A 22,044-nucleotide genomic window follows, 5' to 3' on the forward strand; every position below is an offset into this window, starting at 1 on the left:
TTCTGAGATTGCATCAACGCGCGACGGGTAAGCTAGTATTACATAAATTTCAACAATAATAGAAAGATAGTAAACTAAAAAAAAAGAAGAGACATATTATTATCACTGTAATCTGTGCAACAGCAGTAAAACTCAAGAGGGGTAAAATGTACTATTACCACTCCAGTCTGTGCAAAAGTAAAAAAATGTAATTAAGTTCAAAACAAGCATCATATTTTAATAACTCTATCAGTTCTAAAATAAATTATAAAAGTATTATTATAAAAAATATATATATACATGTGAAAAGTAATTAAAGAATTCAAATAAATATTGAAAATATAATAATTAATTTAAAATGTTTTCATTAATTGATTATTTAATTAAAATAAAAAATTATACTCCCACACACATAGCAACACACAATTAAATATAATTAAAACAAAAAAGTATGCATAAGCTAACTATTGAAAAATGATTATTTATCAGTTAATTCATTATAATCCAATAACTTTTCACCTTATTCCCCTACAAACACAACACCAACTATAATTATTAAAAGTGAATAATTAATTGATTATTACTTAGTTAACTTCCCACCCTATACCTCTACAAACCCAACAAACCTCACCTAAAATATCACCCAAAAATTAAATAAATTATATAATTTACATAATTAATGATCAATTAACTAATTAATATTAAACAATTAATAATGAATCAATTATTACTTAATTAACATCCCACCCTATATCCTACAAACAAAAGAACCAGCTCCTAAAAATATCACTTAAAAATATTATATAATTACACAATCGACATAATTAATTATCAAATAATTAATATTAATTAGAAGTTAATTATTAATAATATAGCCTTATAGCCCGCCGTAGCGGGGTATACAGGCTATTAAAGGCCCGCTGAATCGTTAAAGGCCCGAGCCGAAGGCGAGGGACTTTAACGAGACAGCGGGACTTTAATAGCCGGTATTATCCTGCTACGAAGGGCTATAAGGCTATTAGAACATTCTGCCACTAGAGGGCAGAATGTTCTAACAAATTAAACAAAGGGTTCTCAAGCTCGAGGGGATATAAATCTCCTCGAGCTTCGAGAAGCCTTTGTAGAACATTGGACTGTTGTTCTGCGGGCCTTTATCGGCCCGTAGAAGCAGGGAGCACTCCATTGTCTACAATGGAGCTCCCAACATTCCAATGTTCTAATTATACATAATTGACTTTCCTTCCTGTACACCTGCAAACCTTACAACCTGCTACAACACTATAAATTACTAGTAACAATTCAATTAAAAATAACAATAACTTCGAATTAAAAATCATAATTTAAAATATTCACAACAATTATCCAAACAATATATAACATATACAATTAAAATATGAACTAAAACACAGACAAATAATGCAAACAATTAGGATGTGTTTGGGACTGCCACAGACAGGACGCCGGTGGTGGTCCCACCGACAGACAGCCCTTTGGTCCAACTGCCACATTATGATGCAGGCGGTCAGACCTAAACCATTTGGGGGGAAGACAACCGCCTCTGAGAGGATCTACAATCCTGTCGGGGTGGCAGTCGGACTCATATCGTAATGGCAGCGGTGTTGAGGCAGGCGGGATTATGATGTCCCTTTCCGACAGCCTTTTCATGGCAGTCTGTCCGACATAAAAAGACTGCGCGATACAAAAGGGGATGATAGGCGGAACGTTTGAGCAAATCAAACACTCACCCCCAGTCAACTGATGTGGGTTTAGTCCATCATCATTCTTTAGCTCACTCCGCCACACCAGTTCAAACATGGCCATATGCAAATCAGTCTGACCCTGTGCCTCATGGGAACAGTCCAGCCTGACTGTCGGGAAGGGACTGTGGGGACTCCAAACAGGGCCTCCTTACCTCGTGGGCCTCTGCAAAGAGGCCCTGGAGGCACATGTCGGCCCCCCATTCACATCCATGCACCGTGTGCCTGGTGCATGGATGCGCACTAAGTGCTCTTTAATATAGCGGCTTGTCTTGCAGCCCTTTTCCTAGACTGCTGCGCAAGATGCTTTGTAAAGGAGCCCTTTCCGATCACCATCATGGCAGTCATATCATAATTGGGTGGCCAGACGGCTGACTGTTTGTTCGGCGTTCTCCTGACTGCCGCGATAGTGGACGATGGTCTGACTGACCGATATCATAAGTGGGCCCTATATTTTTTACAACAGTATTATTGTAAACGATATTGAAAACACAGATATTCTTGCAAATTATATTACTTACCTAAAAATATATATTTCTGTCCACAATATTTCTGCATCATGATATTAATGTGTCACAATATTAAAAACTCAATATTTGTTTAGCTCGATAATAATAACTCAACATTATGTTCAAAAGTCATATTTGAATCACAAGGCCAGTCTGCCTTTACTCCACAGGGGAGTTAAGCAGCAAGCCTCCATTCTCTTCAATTGTCTGCGTTCATCTGCATCACCACACCATTTTTCTTCCTGTGCTTCCCTCCTGAGTGCAGGAGAGGTTCTCAATATGACACGAAAGCAACGCTCAGTCCAGAGAGTAATCTGTAACCTACTGCTATGAAAATTTCCCTAATGAAAATTAAATTTGAATACTAAATTAAAACAGATTTTAGAAAATCTTAATATCAGTATTTTTAAATCCCTGTCCATTGCCAAGAACAGCAGGATATTCGTCCGTTTGTGCAGGGTGGTGGACAGTAGAACTTTTTTTACCAGAAAGTAAAATTCTGACTAAAGATGAGCCACACATTTATTGGTGTCACTGGACATGTTTAGTCTCTCTGCCATCTCAACTTGAAGGCAATTGACACACTCTTATGCAATTTTTGAGAATTAATCTAGATCAGTGTGCATTTTGGAATTTGAATGCACATCATAATCCCAACGGCGGTGCATGCCTTGGCACTAACGCCATTCAAGGGAAACGACTCCAACCCCACCCTGATGGGAGCATAGATCCTGTCAGAGGCAACGGTTCTCTTCCTCCCTAAGAGCTGTCTGCTGGTGCCAGTCCCAACATCATAATCAGGCCCTAAATTTCATTCCTTCATAAAACTTTAGTTTCTGCGGGAAATATTCTTACCGGTGAGCAGTTTCCCACATGGGATAGTTGTCTGTTGCACACCAAAAGTGTTTAAATTTAGTAGAGGAAAAATACCCAATGTTCTGCCCCATTTCTGAGAGTAAACTCAGAATAAGACCCACAGACATATCAAATTATTAGCAAATTCCAACTAACATATTTATTTGTATGTAGCTTTGAAGTATAGTTGTTACTACTGCCTGGAGGACAGTGGCTCTTCTGACGCAGTAGCATTGTGGGAATACTTCCATCAGAAGGACAAGAGGAGCATAGGTAAGGGATATCACACCCTCCAAAAGAGGAACTATGCATTTAACTAGCATTCGTGGGAAGGGGATAAGTTGATATAGATAAACTTGATATGGGCATTCTTGGTATTTTGGGATTGTCATCCAGTCTTGAGGCGCTTCAGTAGCTGAGTTATCCTCCCCTATCTTAACATTAGTAAGAATAGAGTTTTTTGAAGCATAGGAGATGCTAAAGTATTATTGAAGGGACAATGAGGAGATTTTTGCAGAACAGGGTAAGGGTTTTTACTAAGCACTGCTGTGTCCCCCTTATTATTTAAGTTTCCCTTCACAGAGAAATCAGAACAGTGCTGGAATTCTTGACTAGCAACACTGCTGTCAGAGTATATAGCCATGTCTGAACTGGGGTGGCAGAGTGGGCTAAAGAACGGTGATGGATTAAACCCAGATCTTTGACTGGGTGTGAGTCTTTGATTGATTCAGATGCTCCGTCCATCACCACCCCCTTTTGTACTGCTTTTGGTCGCCATAAGTGTGGCAGGGTATGCTCAGACGTGAGTCCCTTGCTCACTTTGCCACTGGATTCAAGCAAGCCGGGCTGAAGACGGCTGGAATGCCAGAAACCGGTCCTCGGAAGCTTGTTTCAGGTCCAGGGAAGACATGGCTTGGCAGTTCGGGCTGGACTGTTCCCAGGAGGCACAGGGTCAGACTGATTTGCATATAGCCATGTCTGAACTGGGGTGGCAGAGTGGGCTAAAGAATGGTGATGGATTAAACCCAGATCTTTTGACTGGGTGTGAGTCTTTGATTGATTCAGATGCTCCGTCCATCACCACCCCCTTTTGTACCGCTTTTGGTCACCATAAGTGTGGCAGGGTATGCTCAGACGTGAGTCCCTTTCTCACTTTGCCACTGGATTCAAGCAAGTCGGGCTGAAGACGGCTGGAATGCCAGAAAGCGGTCCTCGGAAGCTTGTTTCCGGTCCAGGGAAGACATGGCTTGGCAGTTCGGGCTGGACTGTTCCCATGAGGTACTGGGTCAGACTGATTTGCATATAGCCATGTGTGAACTGGGGTGGCAGAGTGGGCTAAAGAACGGTGATGGATTAAACCCAGATCTTCTGACTGGATGTGAGTGTTTGATTGATTCAGATGCTCCATCCATCACCACCCCCTTTTGTACCGGTTTTGGCCGCCATAAGTGGCCATAAGTGTGGCAGGGTATGCTCAGACGTGAGTCCCTTGCTCACTTTGCCACTCAATTCAAGCAAGCCTGGCTGAAGACAGCTGGAATGCCTGAAACCGGTCCTCAGAAGTTTGTTTCCGGTCCAGGGAAGACATGACTTGGCAGTTCGGGCTGGACTGTTCGCATGAGGCACAGGGTCAGACTGATTTGCATATAGCCATGTCTGAACTAGGGTGGCAGAGTGGGCTAAAGAACGGTGATGGATTAAACCCAGATCTTTTGACTGGGTGTGAGTGTTTGATTGATTCAGATGCTCCGTCCATCACCACCCCCTGTTGTACCGCTTTTGGCCGCCATAAGTGTTGCAGGGTATACTCAGATGTGAGTCCCTTGCTCACTTTGCAACTGGATTCAAGCAAGCCGGGCTGAAGACGGCTGGAATGCCAGAAACCGGTCCTCGGAAGCTTGTTTCCGGTCCAGGGAAGACATGGCTTGGCAGTTCGGGCTGGACTGTTCCCATGAGGCACAGGGTCAGACTGATTTGCATATAGCCATGTCTGAATTGCGGTGGCAGAGTGGGCTAAAGAATGGTGATGGATTAAACCCAGATCTTTTGACTGGGTGTGAGTGTTTGATTGATTCAGATGCTCCGTCCATCACCACCCCCCTTTTGTACCGTCAGAGTAAACTTGTCTGTCTGATAAAAGAGTGAGAACTTGTGCTCTGCTTTATTATGAATCAAGTGTTGAAGGTTGTTCTCAAGAGTAAAGGAAGCAGTCTGCCTGAAATCCAGATCCAGAGATGGAAAAAGGAGCCAAGAACCAGAAGACCACTGGGATTGGATCGTAGCTAGAGCACTTGCAGAAGAGAGGGTTCAAATCTGTCATCCATTACTATCCATTGGTAGCTAAAACATTTTCAACTACTAGAGGACTGAGACAAGGTAGTGAGGCTGCCAGATAAAGGAACACCCTTGGCTGGCAACATGCTCTTGTTGGTCTCTCCTAGAATGTTTTGAAGCAAATTACCATGCTCTTGTTGGAAGACTGAAACAAGGTATACATAGAGCTCAGCTCTGGTTCTTCAAAATTTGCCTCTCTAAAGGATCTTGAGTTTCACAAAAAAAAGGAGGACACTTGGACACTTTCGGGGCCGAGGCAGGGTCAAGGCAGACCTACCGTTCTTCACTCGCTCCTGGGGCCCAGATGCTACTTGTTCCTCCCACCGCCGTTGCTTTTCACCCTGCATGGCCGCTGTGGGGGGGAACTACAGCTCCCAGCAAGTTCAGCGACATCACCGCCCACTTCCTGGCTCTGCGCGCCCGGAGGCGCTTATACTGCAGCAGCTCCCACTGAGGAGCGGGGACCTCCGTTGACACTTGGACACTTTCGGGGCCGAGGCAGGGTCAAGGCAGACCTACCTTTCTTCACTCGCTCCTGGGGCCCAGACGCTGCTTGTTCCTCCCGCCGCCGTTGCTTGTCACCCTGCACGGCCGCTGTGGGGGGGGAACCACAGCTCCCAGCAAGCTCAGCGACATCCACACCCACTTCCTGGCTCTGCGCGCCCGGAGGCGCTTATACTGTGGCAGCTCCCTCCGCGTCGCGGACGCGCGCAGGCGGCGCCGGGCTAAGCCCGGGCAAAGGGCGGGCCGTCTGTGGCCGTCTGGGGCCGGTAGAGGCAGGGTTGGGCCGCCCCCCTTGATTTTCCGGTAAAAGGAGGTAAAGAGATCTGACTTACACCTAGAGACTACTGACACTGTGCACTTTGGCTCTCCTTAGGGGACTTAACATTGACTTTTAAGCTATACGCTTCTTATGTTTGTTGTGGTTAAACGTCCTGTGCTAAACATATAAAAGCTAGCCACACTATGTCCAGCAAAGGGATTCCTAAAAATACTATCTCCCAGGGGGCCTGCTTAAGGGAACATTGGACCACTACTTAACCAGGACCACAACGGTAATTGATCAAGAAATAGAGCAGAACGACGTTTCTCTATAGAAATTACATCTAGCAAACGATCCCCTTTGATGCCAGCTGATGTAGTATAACCTTTCTCTTTATTGGGGGAATTAAATAAGATATGTAACACCAGGTACGATCCTGTGGAACAGGGTAACACGCAAGGGTGTTAAACAGTCGGGGAGACTATCGAAACAACAAAAACTACATTCTAGCCCCCCACTGGACTATGCCACCACCCCTAAAGTATCTAAGGCATGTCCAATACTGGAAATTCCTGTATCTTCCCCACAGACTACTCTATTGGCGCAGATTGAACATTTGGTTAACTCGCTAATATCCCCGTTGTTAGAAAGAATGAAGAGTATAGGGGAAACGTTGACGGGTATTGAGGAATCTACCAAGGCTAACGCGCTACTCATAAAAAGAATAGCAGGTTATAAGTACACACAGACCCTAGCTCCTATTGATGCGCCAAAAACTACTGCCCAAAATTTTGCTGCCCAAAATGAACCAGTAGCTCTAAAAATGCCAGCCTCAAATATCTAGAAAATAACCCCAAAACCTGTAGTAGCACAGAGTCCCGCCCCTAGAGTAAATCCGAACAAAGAAGCTACGAGCCAGGATGGGTTAGTCATTACCAAATGTATGATTCCAAGGAAAACTAATAACATACACTTACCACCGGAGGCCGCGCCATTTGTGTGCGTCCTCTCGGGAGTGCCTATGCTGACAAAGGGAAAAACTGAAGGCCAACAGGAACTAAAAAAACAAGGTATCATTCTGGCTAACCAAAAACAGACCCCTTCCACCAAACATCGACGGAAGAATATTAAACGTCAGAAGGGTGGGCTGGTTAGGATCTATTCCAAAGGATATAGCTGGAGACATGGTAATAGTAAACTTCAGGGATGACCACGTCGTCCCTTATCTCCGAAGCTGGCAGCCACAAATAGGAGACGGCCCTTTTATAACCTGAGAACTAGCTGACTTCTACCCTAGAACATCCTATCTCAAGTTTCAAGTTTCAAGTTTATTTATTTATGATAACGGAACTCAATTGAGGTCCACATAATAATTCAAGCAAACAGTAAAAAAAAATAGAAACATTTTGCTCAAAATACCATAGAAAAATACATGATATCAATCTATCAATATAACGGCAGAAAACATTTAAAATAATGAAATAATTTAAAACCAAACATTTCATTTGGAGGGTTAAGCATTGCTTCAATAAAATCGGAGGCTGTAAGGATACCCATTTGGAAACACATAGGTCTTAACCATGCACTTCTAAATACCATAAGTGCCGGACAGACAAAAACAACATGATACACATCCTGGGAGTTGGAATTACAAAAATCGCAAATGTCGGAACGGCCGTACCATTTAGACAAAAGACAATTCAAAGGGAGTAAAATATGCCTTAGCAAAAGGGTAAATCGCCGAACTCCATGGGGGAGATTCCAGGATATGTATGGCTGAGGTTTTTTCATTTGACAAAAAGTACTGGTAGGGAACATCCCTCTCTTCAATTTACTTGCCCCTCTATCTACTCTGTAACCCAGCTCCCAGGAAGCCGACTTTAAAACCGACTTTAGTTGGGCCGCTGATAGTGAAAAAAGACCTAATTCATCCAACTGTAATAATGTAACTGCCTGTCGAAAATTCCATACAATTAAAGAATAAGCATTAAAAGTACCCAACAGCTCATTTTTTATAAGATGCCTCAGCGTACCGGGCATTCCCTCAGCTATGTTAAAAACCCAACGCACCACACTCGCAACCGCCTGAGCCCAGGAACTACGCAAACCAAATTCCTGTCTCAGACCGGACGTGGAATTCGCAGTATTTACAGAGATGAGGTTACGTAATATTTTTCCTTCAGTGGAATCCAAAAAATTCCAACTTGTCATATCTACTGTTTCTAACCCATACATAAGGGATGCAGGGATTTTTGCTTGGAATACCTCGAGCAATATAGAGAAGTGCCTTCTACCTGTCGCCTTATAAAGAGAAACAAGGCTCTTCCCTTGAGGAAGAGCTTTCCTGCTATTGTTCTCGATATGAGCTGTGTCTCTTAGACTACTCGTGACAATCTTTCCAAGGAAAGGATAAGATTTGACTACTTCTAGTCTTTCGCCCCCAACAGACCAATAGAAATTGTCATATTTGGATTTTTTCCTTCCCAGGAAACACATTATTTTGCTTTTTGAAATATTTATTTTTAGAAAATGGGCCTCAGCGTAGGTGTTCAAGATGTGTAGACGACCATTCAAACCTTTTGGGGTAAGGTCCAAAATTAAAATGTCATCCGCATACATTAGGCACACTATTGGAGTTCCCCCTAAAACTGGAGCAATGCCATTACTGGATAATAATAAAGCTTGGGGGAGGTCAGCTATGTATAAAGAGAACAGCAGAGGAGCCAATAAGCAACCCTGTTTAAGTCCGTTAATCGTGGGAATAACCCTAGATAGTCCTCTCTCACCGCCCATTAATACTCTGCACCAAGTGTCTGTATGCAGGGCAATAACTAACCTTAATAAACTAGAGGGCATCCCTAGATCAATAACTTACTCCACAACAAAGATCTGTCCACCTTATCAAAAGCCGTAGAGAAGTCAATAAAAGCACCATATACACCTCCTCCACGGACTATGACATATTTTTCTGTCAAGACCTGGAGAGCGGTAAGATTGTCTAGGGTACCATGTTGTTTCCTAAAGCCGGTCTGCTCAAGCGGTAATATTTCTGTCGAAGATACCCAGTCATTTAGAGAATTAAGTAAGCATTTAGCAAAGACCTTACCAATGGCATCTAGGAGGGCAATTTGTCGATAATTTTGTGGTAAATCTCTTGCCCCCTTTTTAAAGAGAGGAACCAATATACTCCCTTTCCAGGAACATCCTATCTCCCTCCTCCAAGAACGTATGCAGAAAATAACTACTTGTTGGGTAGTAGAGCCCTCGTATCGAGCAGCTACAATATACTCACTTACAATCGCTTTGATATATTTTCTGGTTTACATTTGTTGGATTGATTGGATATGGACACTATCTCGTAGGATATCTTTATTCTTTTATTTTGTCCCTAAAAGGTAATGAACTATAAATCGTTGTTTCTTTTAGAACTATAGAGATTGGATACAATTTTACCTGCTGTAATCAGTTCCACCATTTTTAAAGTATGTTTTTATATCGTGAAAATTGTTTAGCTTTGGATGAATTGTAATTCTCTGATCACAAGGAAAATATTTTTTATATATGAAACTCTGTTTAAATCTTCAATGTAAATGAAATTTTTATGTCTTATGCTTTTATGGTTATACTTTCTAACCGAATAAAGTACTTTGAACTGAACATGTTCTTGTTTGTCTCTCCTAGAATGTTTTGAAGCAAATTACCATGCTCTTGTTGGAAGACTGAAACAAGGTATACATAGAGCTCAGCTCTGGTTCTTCCAAATGTGCCTCTCTAAAGGATCTTGAGTTTCACAAAAGTGAATAAATTACAGTGCATGGCAAAAGAGTGAAAAAGGAGGAAAATCGTCCAGAGCGGCAAAGTAACTACAGCTGCCTCAGATTTCAAGTTTGTTCTACTGAGAGTTTTTGACACTGAAACTTAAAGCTTCAGTGGGACTGAGTCTTTGACATAAACATTTTGTAAAGCACACAATGGCGACTCCATCATGCCTTTTCCTATTGATGAAATTTCACTTCCACTTCAGAGACTAATGGGGTCTTTCAGAGACTATCAGAGTTGTAACTCTAACGATTTATGGCAGGGATTCAACTCTACAACACCTGTGACTCCCCTTTCTCATTTAGAGTTTGGAATATTGTTCATCAAATGTGAGTGGAGCCTTCAACACCTCCACTAGTAGCTCCTCATTGGCAAATGCCTCTCTGTCACATCATCTTCCTTTGATCTACTGAGAGACCCACCTTATTTGCATGGGCCTCAAGGTGCAGAATTTCCCTGCCTAGGATGGGCATGCTAGGCATGGCGACCTGGGAAGGGAATATCAATAATGCTTCCATGAAAAAACGTTCCTTTATGTTAAGGCCATGGCAGATTATCTGACAATTATTGCGATTAACATGCTTCTATCAGAACAGCGGAAGCACTTTCATCAGAAATTATTGCATAGATGGTCCACTGCATGGTGATTGGAATCATGGCCTCCATCGCACTGGCAACCTAGGTTGACCACACATTGGTATCTAAATGACTTTTTAAGTTCAAAGGTAAACCTGTTGTATAAACTCCTGCTCCACCCCTTTCAACGTGAAAAGGCTTGTATGACTCAGTTACTCATGCAACATAGATTCATTTTTATTTTTCAGGTGCTCTTGGTCTTTATGGTCATTTTTTGCTCTGTCTTTAAAAACTCGATCACCTTCATTTATTTTTGTAATTTTAGTTTGATTTTAATTATTAGTAGGAGGAATTTGTACTAGCCTTCTGATGTAAATGAAGATAAAAGGCTGATAATCAAGTATATGGCATTTATTATGCACTACAGAGAATAACTGGTGATCCCATCAGAAAGCAGGGAGCTAACTGACAAGACAGAACAGGATAGAGAATGACATCAGGGAAATGGAATGTCAGGCTTAAAGGGATACAGCAAAACATAAGTATAGAAAATACAACATATCCTCTCCCCTTCATAAGGAAGAAGCAAAAGAAAAAAAAACAAAATACAAGCATATGCTCTTCATTACAGGGAGAGAACTTATTTGCAGACAAAATCATGTAAGTAGCCTGGAGGTCTCCTCACCCTATGAGCTCCCTGGGCGCTCACATCTTTAGGGAGAACCTCACGGCCAGGCTCAGCTTGGGCACTGGCTCCCTTAGAATGAATCTCACGGTCACATTCAGCCTTTTTGTACAACGCCACGCGTCGCAAGTTCCAACTCTCACCGTTGAATAAAGTTATAAATCTTTTGTGGACAGACCTGACTTTAAATGGTCCCCTGAACTTTGTCAATCCAACGCCAACTCGACCAGGTTTGACTTTCACCCAATCATTTACTGCAATCTTACAACTTCCAACCGGATCACTCGCAACAGCAGGATTGTCAGGACCCACATTTAACAACTCTTTCATCCAAGCAGCGACCAGCTTGGTTCCAGCAGAACGTCCCCTCATAACGTTAAAAGGAATCAATCCAGTCACACCATTTTCAGTAGTTCTGTAGGCCCAAACCAGGTCGTTAACCAACCCTCTCACGTCTAATCTGGAAGAGATTGCCATCTGAATTGCACCCTTTACCATCCGGTTAGCCCTCTCAACTATTCCGTTCCCTTGAGGGTTGTAAAGTGAGGTTCTTGAGTGTGCAATACCACACTTCTTCAAAAAATTAGCCATTTCTAGGGAAGTCAATTGCGTTCCATTATCGGTGACAATCCTTGTCGGGAAGCCTTCCTCTCTAAAAATGTCACTCAACACAGTGATAGTGTTAATCGTGGTGATCTCCTTCATAAATTTAACAACTAACCATTTTGAAGAAATATCGACTACCACCAACCCAAACCTCATATCTTGGCTCAGCTGGTAAAACGGGCCAATGAAATCAAGACATATAGTGTGCCATGGACACCCAGGGTCAACTATAGAGCCACAGCCAACGTGACTACCGACCTTAAGCCTCTTCTCACTCTCCAAGCAGTCGGTACATTTCTCTACCCACTGAGAGATTTCTGAGTCCATCCCAGGCCACCAAAAGTTCTCCCTTATTCTCCTCTTAGTGAGGGACTGGCCCAGATGGCCCTCGTGAGCTAACTTGAATAAAGAAAACCTCACATCCTGTGGAGGAATAAATTTGTCTTCCATTAAAATCAAGAAGCCGTCTCCATCCAAGACAGACAACTGTTCAAGTACTTTTAAATATGGTCGAAGAGCGGGGGACAGGCAACTCTCTCTCCTTGGACCCTTCACAATCAAGTCTTTTACCTCTCTTAGCACTACATCCTTATCCATAGAGGTGTTCCACAGGTTCTTACTAATCGCTCCAGAACAGATATCCACCACCTCATCCACAGCAGCTACAGACCCTTCAGAATTGAGTGATTCTACTCCCAACCTGTCTACCACCTCCCAAGGTAGTGGAAGTCTAGAGAGTCCATCTGCTTGGCAGTTCCTCCAACCCGGAATGTACTCAACCGTGTACAGGTACTCTTGGATCCTAGCAGCGAGTCTAGCTAACCTCGCAGAACCCTTCCCAGCTCCACCAGGTGACAGGATTTTAACTAAAGGTTTGTGGTCCGTCAGGAGTGTGAATTTGAACCCCCACAGATACATTCTGTAATACTCACAACCCCACGCTGCAGCTAAGGCTTCTCGTTCGATTATGGAGTAGTTCCTCTCAGCCGTTGTGAGTGTCCTTGAGGCAAAGGCGACAGTCTTAAGCCCAGACTCGTGCACTTGAGCCAACACCGCACCAACACCCACAGCACTCACATCAACAGTCAAGACTGACCTACGGTTGGTATCAAATGGTGTAAGGATGCCCGCATCACAAATCTCTACCTTGATCCGTTTAAAACACTCTTCTTGCTCCGTACCCCACACAAACTTGCATCCCTTCCTCAACAACACCTTAATATTTTCAGTCTTCTCCGCAAAATCCCTCACAAACTTGGCGTAGTATTCAATGAGGCCGAGAAATGACCTCAATTGATCTTTGTCGCCTGGAGCTGGTGCATTCCTAATAGAGTCTAATAAATCCCTCTTGGGTTTCACACCATCAACCGATAGGGTGTACCCAAGGTATTCAACTTCCTCCACTGCAAATTTACATTTCTCTTTTTTTAGAGTCAATCCAGCTTGTTCCATCCTCTCCAAGACAGTTTTTAAGATCACATTGTGCTCTTCGATAGTCTCTCCGAATATCAAAACGTCATCTTGGAAATACACAACGTTGTTCACCCCCTTCAGTACAGCCCCCATCATTCTTTGAAACACCCCAGCTGCAGAGGCAAGTCCGAAGGGCATACGAGTGAACTGATAAATGCCCTCAGTTGTTATGAAGGCTGTTAATGCCTTGGAATCCTGATGTAATTTTATCTGATGATATGCGCTGCGGAGGTCCAGCTTAGAGAAGTACTTCCCTCCTTTCAGTGACAGAACTAGTTCGTTGATGTTCGGTAACGGGAAGTTATCTACAACAATGTTCTGATTCAGGGTGCGAAGGTCCACACAAAAACGAAATTTTCCGTCAGATTTGGTTGTAATAACTACGGGAGAAATCCAGGGTGATGTTTCAATCTGTTCTATTACTCCCTGGTCTAGCATTTCCTTCAACATCTTCCTCACTTCTTCACGTGCAATGAACGGAACCTTCCTTACCCTGTGTTGCATGGGCACAGCATCATCACGCAGTATAATCTTATGCACATAGCCTCTCAACTCTCCAATGTGTTCATCAAACAAACCATTCATTCCTTCAACAATTGAATCCGTGGTAATACTGTCTACCACCATCACTTGTTGTGCCGCCCTAGGATTAATGATAATACCGAGGTCATACTGTTGCCCCCATCCCAAAATTGCTGGACCAGATCTGGCCACATACACCTTTCCTTTGACAGAGCGGTCTTGAAATGATATTACACAAACCATAAATCCAATGACATCTATGCTCTCACCTTGGTAACCACAAGGACTAATATCACTGGGTAACAATTGTACTCCTTTCCAATACTCTAAGTACATATCTTTGGGAATAATGGTCCACAACGACCCTGGATCAACCATTAACTGGATCTCTACTTCATCGATAAGAAATTGAGCTTTTGGCCTGAATCTTCTACCAGGCACGCCTTCACTCACGCCATCGTCACCCAAACACAATATTTTGTTGGCACCCTCAACACCAACAATGTCCCTTACTGTTTCCCTGTTTTCTACAACAGCTACTTTGTCTGTATTACCACCTCTACACATCTTAGAGAAGTGTCCTTTCCTCCCACACTTCCTACAGACTTTATCAATTGCAAAGCATCTCCTAAAATCTGAGTTATGAAAAGTACTCCCACACCTACTGCACATCCTTCCTTGAAATCTGTTTCTATCATTGCTAGAAAACCCATTGTTGAATCGCCTCGGACCTCTATCACTAAAATCTGCGCCTTTCTTGTTCACCGCAGGAACTTCATCCTGATCAACACAAGAAACACCATTCCCTTGCACATTATCTTTCCCATTATCTCTCTTTTCCATCTCTTTCATACACGCATTTGACTCCTCAACTACCTTCGCAATGTCAATGGCCATCTGTAAGGTAGGATTTTTTGCAGCCCACAGTTTTTCCTGCATCTTTTTATTGCGACATTGCACTATTAACTGATCTCGTATCATTTCGTCTCTTATCTCTCCGAAGCTACATTTGATGGACAGTTCACGTAACCTAGCTACAAATTGGTCTACTGATTCATCACTCCTCTGGGGTTGGGTATAAAATTTATGCCTGGCCATAACGATATTTACCTCCTTTGCATATTGCTTCTTCATGCGAGCTTTTGCTTCTGTGTATACATTGGTTATTGCCCTCCCATCTTGGTTTAGTCCCACTGGAAGGTATTTAAATGAACGCTGTCCTTCTTTGCCTAGAGCGCTTAATAAAAGGGCTTTTTTTCTTGTTGCGCTGAAATCCTTACCATCAAGCGCTTCTATATAGTTCTCAAAAATATCTATCCATTCATCCCACTCAATGGGTGGATCTCCAGTAGTTTGAAGGAACATGGGAGGAACAATAACGTTAAGGTTTTCCATTCTTAACAATTAAAAAAAATGTAGGCACTACTGTTTTACACAACCTGGAGGTGATTAATTTAAACTGAAATAGGTACAGTCATCACTTCATTCTGGTAATATGTGCTTCAAAACTACTCGTTTTTTTTTTTTAACTCTACTTTTTTTTTAAAAAAAACGAGGTGTTTCCTTTACGTGGTTTGTAGAAGCCGGTTGATTAGTGATCAGCCTTGGGAGTATCTTGAAATTATTTTACCTCTTGCTCGTTATATTGGTAAAGGAAAACAAAGGTGTCACTTTTCACTTGCCTGGAACAGCGCTCGTGTAGCGCAGTTAATTGGTGATTAGTCGGAACAATGCTTTGGACTTTCCTTCGTTAGACTCTCCAATGCTTTAGACTCTCCTTCGTTGCATCGGTAAAAGGGAAAACGAACGTGTTACAAATCACTCGAAACAGCGCTCGTACAGCGCGTTGTCATGGCAACAAAATGGCGTCTACGTTGCGTGTTTGCGTAGTTTCCGCCTAACGCTGCCTGACGCTGATCGCCTGACTTCCGGTAATGGATTTGTTGCGACGTCCACAAAGGCTGGTTCGAGCACTCGTCTACAATGGCTGGTTCGAGCACTCGAAAGGTAAGCGCTGGCTGCTCGCGCTATCTTCTGCTTGAACTTCAAAAAAAAATGCAGAGATTTAAAAGATGCAAGTCTTCCGAGTAGATCGCGTCTTGTTTCAACGATCAGCAAAAATGATAAAATTAGTGCTCGGCCGATCAATAAGCAATTGAAGGAAAGTAGACACAGCAATTGTTCATTTTACTCCAAATATATTCAAAAGAGAAACGTTTACCACTGTCAATAGGTACAGTTGAGCAGAAGAATAAGGTTAAGTCTCTTAAACTCACCAAAAGTTTGGATATTTCTTGGATTCAGCAAAAGTTCGAATATGTAGTCAATTCATTGAGTTTGATCATTCCAAAATTGTCTTGTTCTTTTGTGAGTTCTCCCATAAAGATAAGGTAGTTTTTTTCCAGGAATATTAAATAATTCTTTTGAATTCCACTTACTTCTGGTGATCTCTTCCTCTTTGAATTTCTTTCCAGTGGAGAATCTTTTCTTTTAATTGTTCAGCAAGCACAGGTATTTCTTAAAAATAATTGCGTGGTTCCTCTCTCACCAGTGGAGTTTTTCTCCCTCTGTAGTTGTTTAGCTCACGCTGCTCATCGTCGCCATGTGATGTAAATGAAGATAAAAGGCTGATAATCAAGTATATGGCATTTATTATGCACTACAGAGAATAACTGGTGATCCCATCAGAAAGCAGGGAGCTAACTGACAAGACAGAACAGGATAGAGAATGACATCAGGGAAATGGAATGTCAGGCTTAAAGGGATACAGCAAAACATAAGTATAGAAAATACAACACCTTCTCAGGCAAATTTGTGCTTCCTATCATGAATGGAAATGCTCACTCCCCCTAGAGTTTGAGAGGTGCATGTGTTACACATTTTGATGTACATAGGTAGTCGGAGTAATTCGAACAAACTGTTTTTTATGGTAAACAGTATAGAACTATGTCTCTCTTTGCCTGTCAGCATCTACCAGTGTCGTTCTTTCTTTCCTAGACTTGTCATTGTGACCTCTTTGTCTGGTTTTATCAATGTGCTTTCAATGGAAAAGCTCTACTAATCCCAATCGATCAAACCAGTTTGGACAGATAAACCTGCAGGTTGCAAGAAGCAACTCCCTTTGTAAATGACATGGCCACAATCATAACATGAACAAAAGCAATACACCGCCTGCCTGTGCCCAACTAGTTTAGCTTAGCTGTGGCAATGGAACTGTATGTTCTGTTGGCTGCATTTTTTTATCCCTAACCGTGATATACCGGGTAGTATTTTCCCCTATCCGTAATCTCAGACATTTGATTGTAATGCAGAATTTTATTACCAAGGGGCATTAATGCTTGCTGAGTGTTGTTCTTGTCAGAGCTTCAATTTAGTAATCATGGTAGATGGTGATGTTTATGTAATGAGGTCTAGCACCTGGTATAAAACTAATATTACATGTAGTCGCCAGTAGCCATTCTCATGCTGGCCGACCCATATAGTGATGCTCTTCTAGCAGATGCACCACAATAGTGTGTGTTTGTTCTGACTTTCAATGTTTTATCATTATGACAACATCTTGCATTTTGGAAACATTTACATTTAAGAATGGCCGCCCTTTTCTCAGAAGTTTGCGGCATCTGTTTTATTGCCATTATTTCATATTGGTGATGTCTTACGGGGCCAATTACTGATGTTCTAAATAGTCAAATAAAGTGCCACTTTTTCCCGCGCTCGCCGTTCAACGAGACGTACCGCCCGCCACCGGACATAGGGAGCCCTGCCGACCATCGTTAGGCAGGGAGATCTTTTAACTTCTTAATCTCAGCACCACTGATGATCAAGAATCTCCTTATATTCCAGAGAACTGTAAAAGACAAGTACCCAGCGTTTTAGGGCTCAGAACTGTTCCAAAAGAACATATCAACAATCCGCAAGTCTAATGACAAGATCTTAAAAGAATCAAATATAATGTAGGAGATCTGAAATCTAGAACATCCAGGAACGAATCTTATCAAGCACCCATCCACATTAAAGGGTTCCGGCTGGCGGGCTTAAATACTTAATCATCTAAACAATCAGTTTGATCATATCTGACATTGAAAGGATTCCAAAAAGAAAATGAGAATCTATTTTAAACAACTTCTTGCTAAAATTATCCATTAATATTGTGTGGCTGCTCCAGGAAGAAGGCGCTGGCCGCCGAAACGCGCGTAGAGATTGAATTTTCATGCCACCTACCCCTATTTTTTATTGTTTGTTAATTGTTAATGTGTGAATGTCAATTATATACTATGAATTTTTTACTGCTATTTTAATGTCATACAAATGAACCTTTTTTTAACTTGTGTCAATTGATTAATAAAAACTTGTGTTTGAGCTAGCTGTAGTCCATTGCTATATATTCTTGATTTATATGTGATTTAATGTGTCAAATTGCCTAGGTTGTTACTTCTCAAGTGTACTTATTACCCTGACCTAGGAATTACAAAATTCGTCAATTCAGGGGGTCCTTGTTACATACACAATTATGTAGTCGCCAGTAGCCATTCTCATGCTGGCCGACCCATATAGTGATGCTCTTCTAGCAGATGCACCACAATAGTGTGTGTTTGTTCTGACTTTCAATGTTTTATCATTATGACAACATCTTGCATTTTGGAAACATTTACATTTAAGAATGGCCGCCCTTTTCTCAGAAGTTTGCGGCATCTGTTTTATTGCCATTATTTCATATTGGTGATGTCTTACGGGGCCAATTACTGATGTTCTAAATAGTCAAATAAAGTACTTTTTGCAAAAAAATAAAAATAAAATAGCAATTAAATGATGTGCAGTGCTACAATTTTCTTAAACATTTGATGATAAAAAGTATCATTGGTTCTGCGTCCCCTCTTCATTGGAGAGGATCGGATTATTATGCATTTGCAGTCCATGCTGGTAACTTAGCTCAGAGATAATAAAACAGTGGATAGGAAGACAATGAATGCCTGTTAATTTTATTTAATGAAACTTCGCTAGCAGTCGCTCTCATAGCTGTCATTTTTATGCAGGCAGGATCTGAGACGTGAAAGGAAACTTTCAACTGCATTAAATAAGGCAGAACCTTAGCAGAGATTCCCTCTGGGATGGAATGTCTTCCATTCAATAACCATGTTATGACAAGCATGGCAGACTTGAGAGTCATCTGTTCCGACCCATGATTTAGCCCAAATTATCTTAGGTGAAATCTGTTATCGGCCTCCTACAAACGCCTTCTTTGGATGCACACACTATTATCCTTGTTAATGGCGGGCATGATGAGCTTGTCTGTAGACTCAGCAAGTGGATAGCGTGGCCTTTCAGCTGATTCAAATCGTGCATTATGGGAAATCGGTCATGCTACATCACAGTTATTACCAGCTTTTTTTTAAACAAAAGTTGCCATTTGACGTTCATTTGCAATTTTGAAATAATGAAAATAGATGAGCGTTATTGCATTTGTTCTGCTTTACTGCCCGTTTTCTTTGGTTTTCTTTGGCGCCTGGTGTCAGTGGGAAATGTCGTGTAGCTGCTCCTTCTGTATTCAAATTTATTTTTTTATTCTGAAAAAAAACCAAAGAGGCGTTCAAGATTAAATAAGTACTGAGGGCCATATATACAAGGACTGCGACAACTACCACTAACGCTAGTTAGCTGCAGTTTTCTTACCGCTGTGTACCGCTGAAAACTATCACCTTGTTAGCGACGTATGTACAAGATGTCACTACATGGCAATAGCATCAGGGATCAGTGGTGAAAACTGCTGCTAACATCAGCGTGATGGCGAAAGGCATTCCGGCGTTAGCGGGAAAAAACCTACGAAAGGTCCACTAGAGGCAAAAAAACGCACGTTGGTCAGCCCACCGTGAGTATTTTTGCCTCCATTGAAAAAAATAGCCTATCAGTCAACCTTCAATGAAAAATAGGCAACAAAAACAATGAAATGCAAAATGGAGCAGCCAGGGCCAAGTGCAGCACACATCAACAACCCCCTCAAGCCACCCAACATCCAGAATGACCTGGATGAGAGCTTGGATGCCTCACAGGACCTGCGTCTGGAGCCTGGATGCCTGACTGGACCTGCATCTGGATGACTCACTGGATCTGCATCTGGAGCGTGGATGCCTCACTGGAACTGCTTCTGGAGCCTGGATGCCTTGCTGGACCTGCGTCTGGAGCCTGGAGTGGGATGCAGAGGAGCTGTGGAGTCAATGAGCCGTGGTGGTTGACATTGACGTGCAGTGATCGCCCATATCTGGTGGTGAAGTCTGGCAGGTCGCATGGAGACACATTGCTGATCTGTGTGTGAAGACCTCCTTGAGCCCCTTGGAGCTGTGAATGGTAGAGGAACTCCTGCGCACCAACTTAGGGAGGTCTGCATCGCATACTACGATAGACCACTACACCGGGGCGCATTGAGGGGATTACCAACAGTGGGCTGCACCTCTCAGCATTATAGGCCGGATGATGCTGAGCTGGCCAGGTGCTGTGGAGGGTGAGGCCCCTGAACTGCGCTGAACTTGTGTGGGCCCTGTTGCATCAAGTGCATCGGAGGGTTCACCAGCGGACTTGTCGGCGTATGATGTACCCAGGCTTGTGAAATCCCATCTGGCCGAGGCTTCTCCTGACTGATTCACAGATTTGGAGGGAGTGCAGCAGATTGCACCACAGTGTCAAGGTCCAGGTTAGAAGAAGGTGGGAGGCGTAGCTGAGGAGGCCCGGGGGTCGAGTCTCACAAGCCTAGCACCTGTAGATGACAGGCCCACTCAGGCTACCCAAAGTAGTCATGCGCACTGTCCTGTTCGCCTTGCAGGCTGGATTACAGCCTACATGAAGAACATGCCCACCCCTCCAGCCCCTTGCTGAACGCCTTGTCACGGCACCAATGACCAATCCCAATGCTGCATTGCAGTGTTGTGATTGGCTTAGGGGAGGGAGCCTGGCTGCCTATTTCCTGTTTCTGGTAGCAGAATCAGGAAAGCAGGAGCAACGAAGACACGGGACCCGGCCTTGATGTAAGATTTCTCTTATTCAAATATTTACAACACCCTCTCACACAGACTGACCCACGTCCAAGCCCCATCCAGTGTCCTTTCAGGCGTTTCCCACCTCCCAGCTGTCCAGTCTCCCCCACAGCACTTCTCAATGGTGGCCGCTGTGCGGCCATATGTAGCGGACAAACCACTGGTGTGCCAAAGGTATGTATGAAGTATTGACGCATACCATTACATCGCATTCCATTACAATGCATACTAATACTATGCATATTGCAACAGTAGGCAAGGTGTTGGATAGCAGAGATGTAATTATTACTATTCCCACTGCAGTGAGTGCAACCCTAAAACTAACTCTTGCACCACAAAGCAAACCCTGAACCCTAAAGTTCACCTTTGAGCCCCCCAAACACACCCTAAAAATCATATTTGGCCCAAATGCAAACACCAATTTTCATTTTTGACCCAAATGCTCACCCACATTTTCATGATTGACCTCAAAACACATCCCAAATTTCAAATTTTACCCCATGAGACAACCCAAATTTCACCTCCGACACCCAAAACCCATACCCACCCTAAAATTAAAAATACCCCACTACTGACCTCACAATGCGCTGTAATGAAATGCAATGTAAATGCACCTGCATTGTTGGTGGTACGTTGTAAAGGCATTACGATGTAATGCCTGCATTGTATTGGACATCTCCCGTGCCAAAGGCAAGCCTCAGGCAAGCCTTTCTGTCTCCGTATGCCCCTGGACTGCGCTCAGCACCAAGGACTCTTCCTCTCAGACACTCCACCACTACGGCGCCAGCACCCTCCTCGCCATCAACCATGGACACCACATCGCCTGTGAGGACCAACATCTGCTCCAGACCGGACATCGCCATCACCATCACTGACAGGTAGTTAATCACCCACTAGGACCACCCCAACTGTCTAGGAGTAGGCATTGGCATCACCTACATAAGCACACTCCGACTAACCACACACTCTAATGACCCAACTGTGACCATAGAACACCTCAACTTCCAGATCTGGACCAACCCCAACCCCATCCACTGCAGCACCCTCATATGCAGGCCCCTGAGCAATGGAAACCCATTCTCCGATACCATTGTAGACCTCATTGCACCCCAGGCTCTCCCATCCACCAATGACATCCTAC

This window comes from Lissotriton vulgaris, chromosome 9, assembly GCF_964263255.1.
Source record: "Lissotriton vulgaris chromosome 9, aLisVul1.2, whole genome shotgun sequence".
Taxonomy (NCBI): Eukaryota; Metazoa; Chordata; class Amphibia; order Caudata; family Salamandridae; genus Lissotriton; species Lissotriton vulgaris.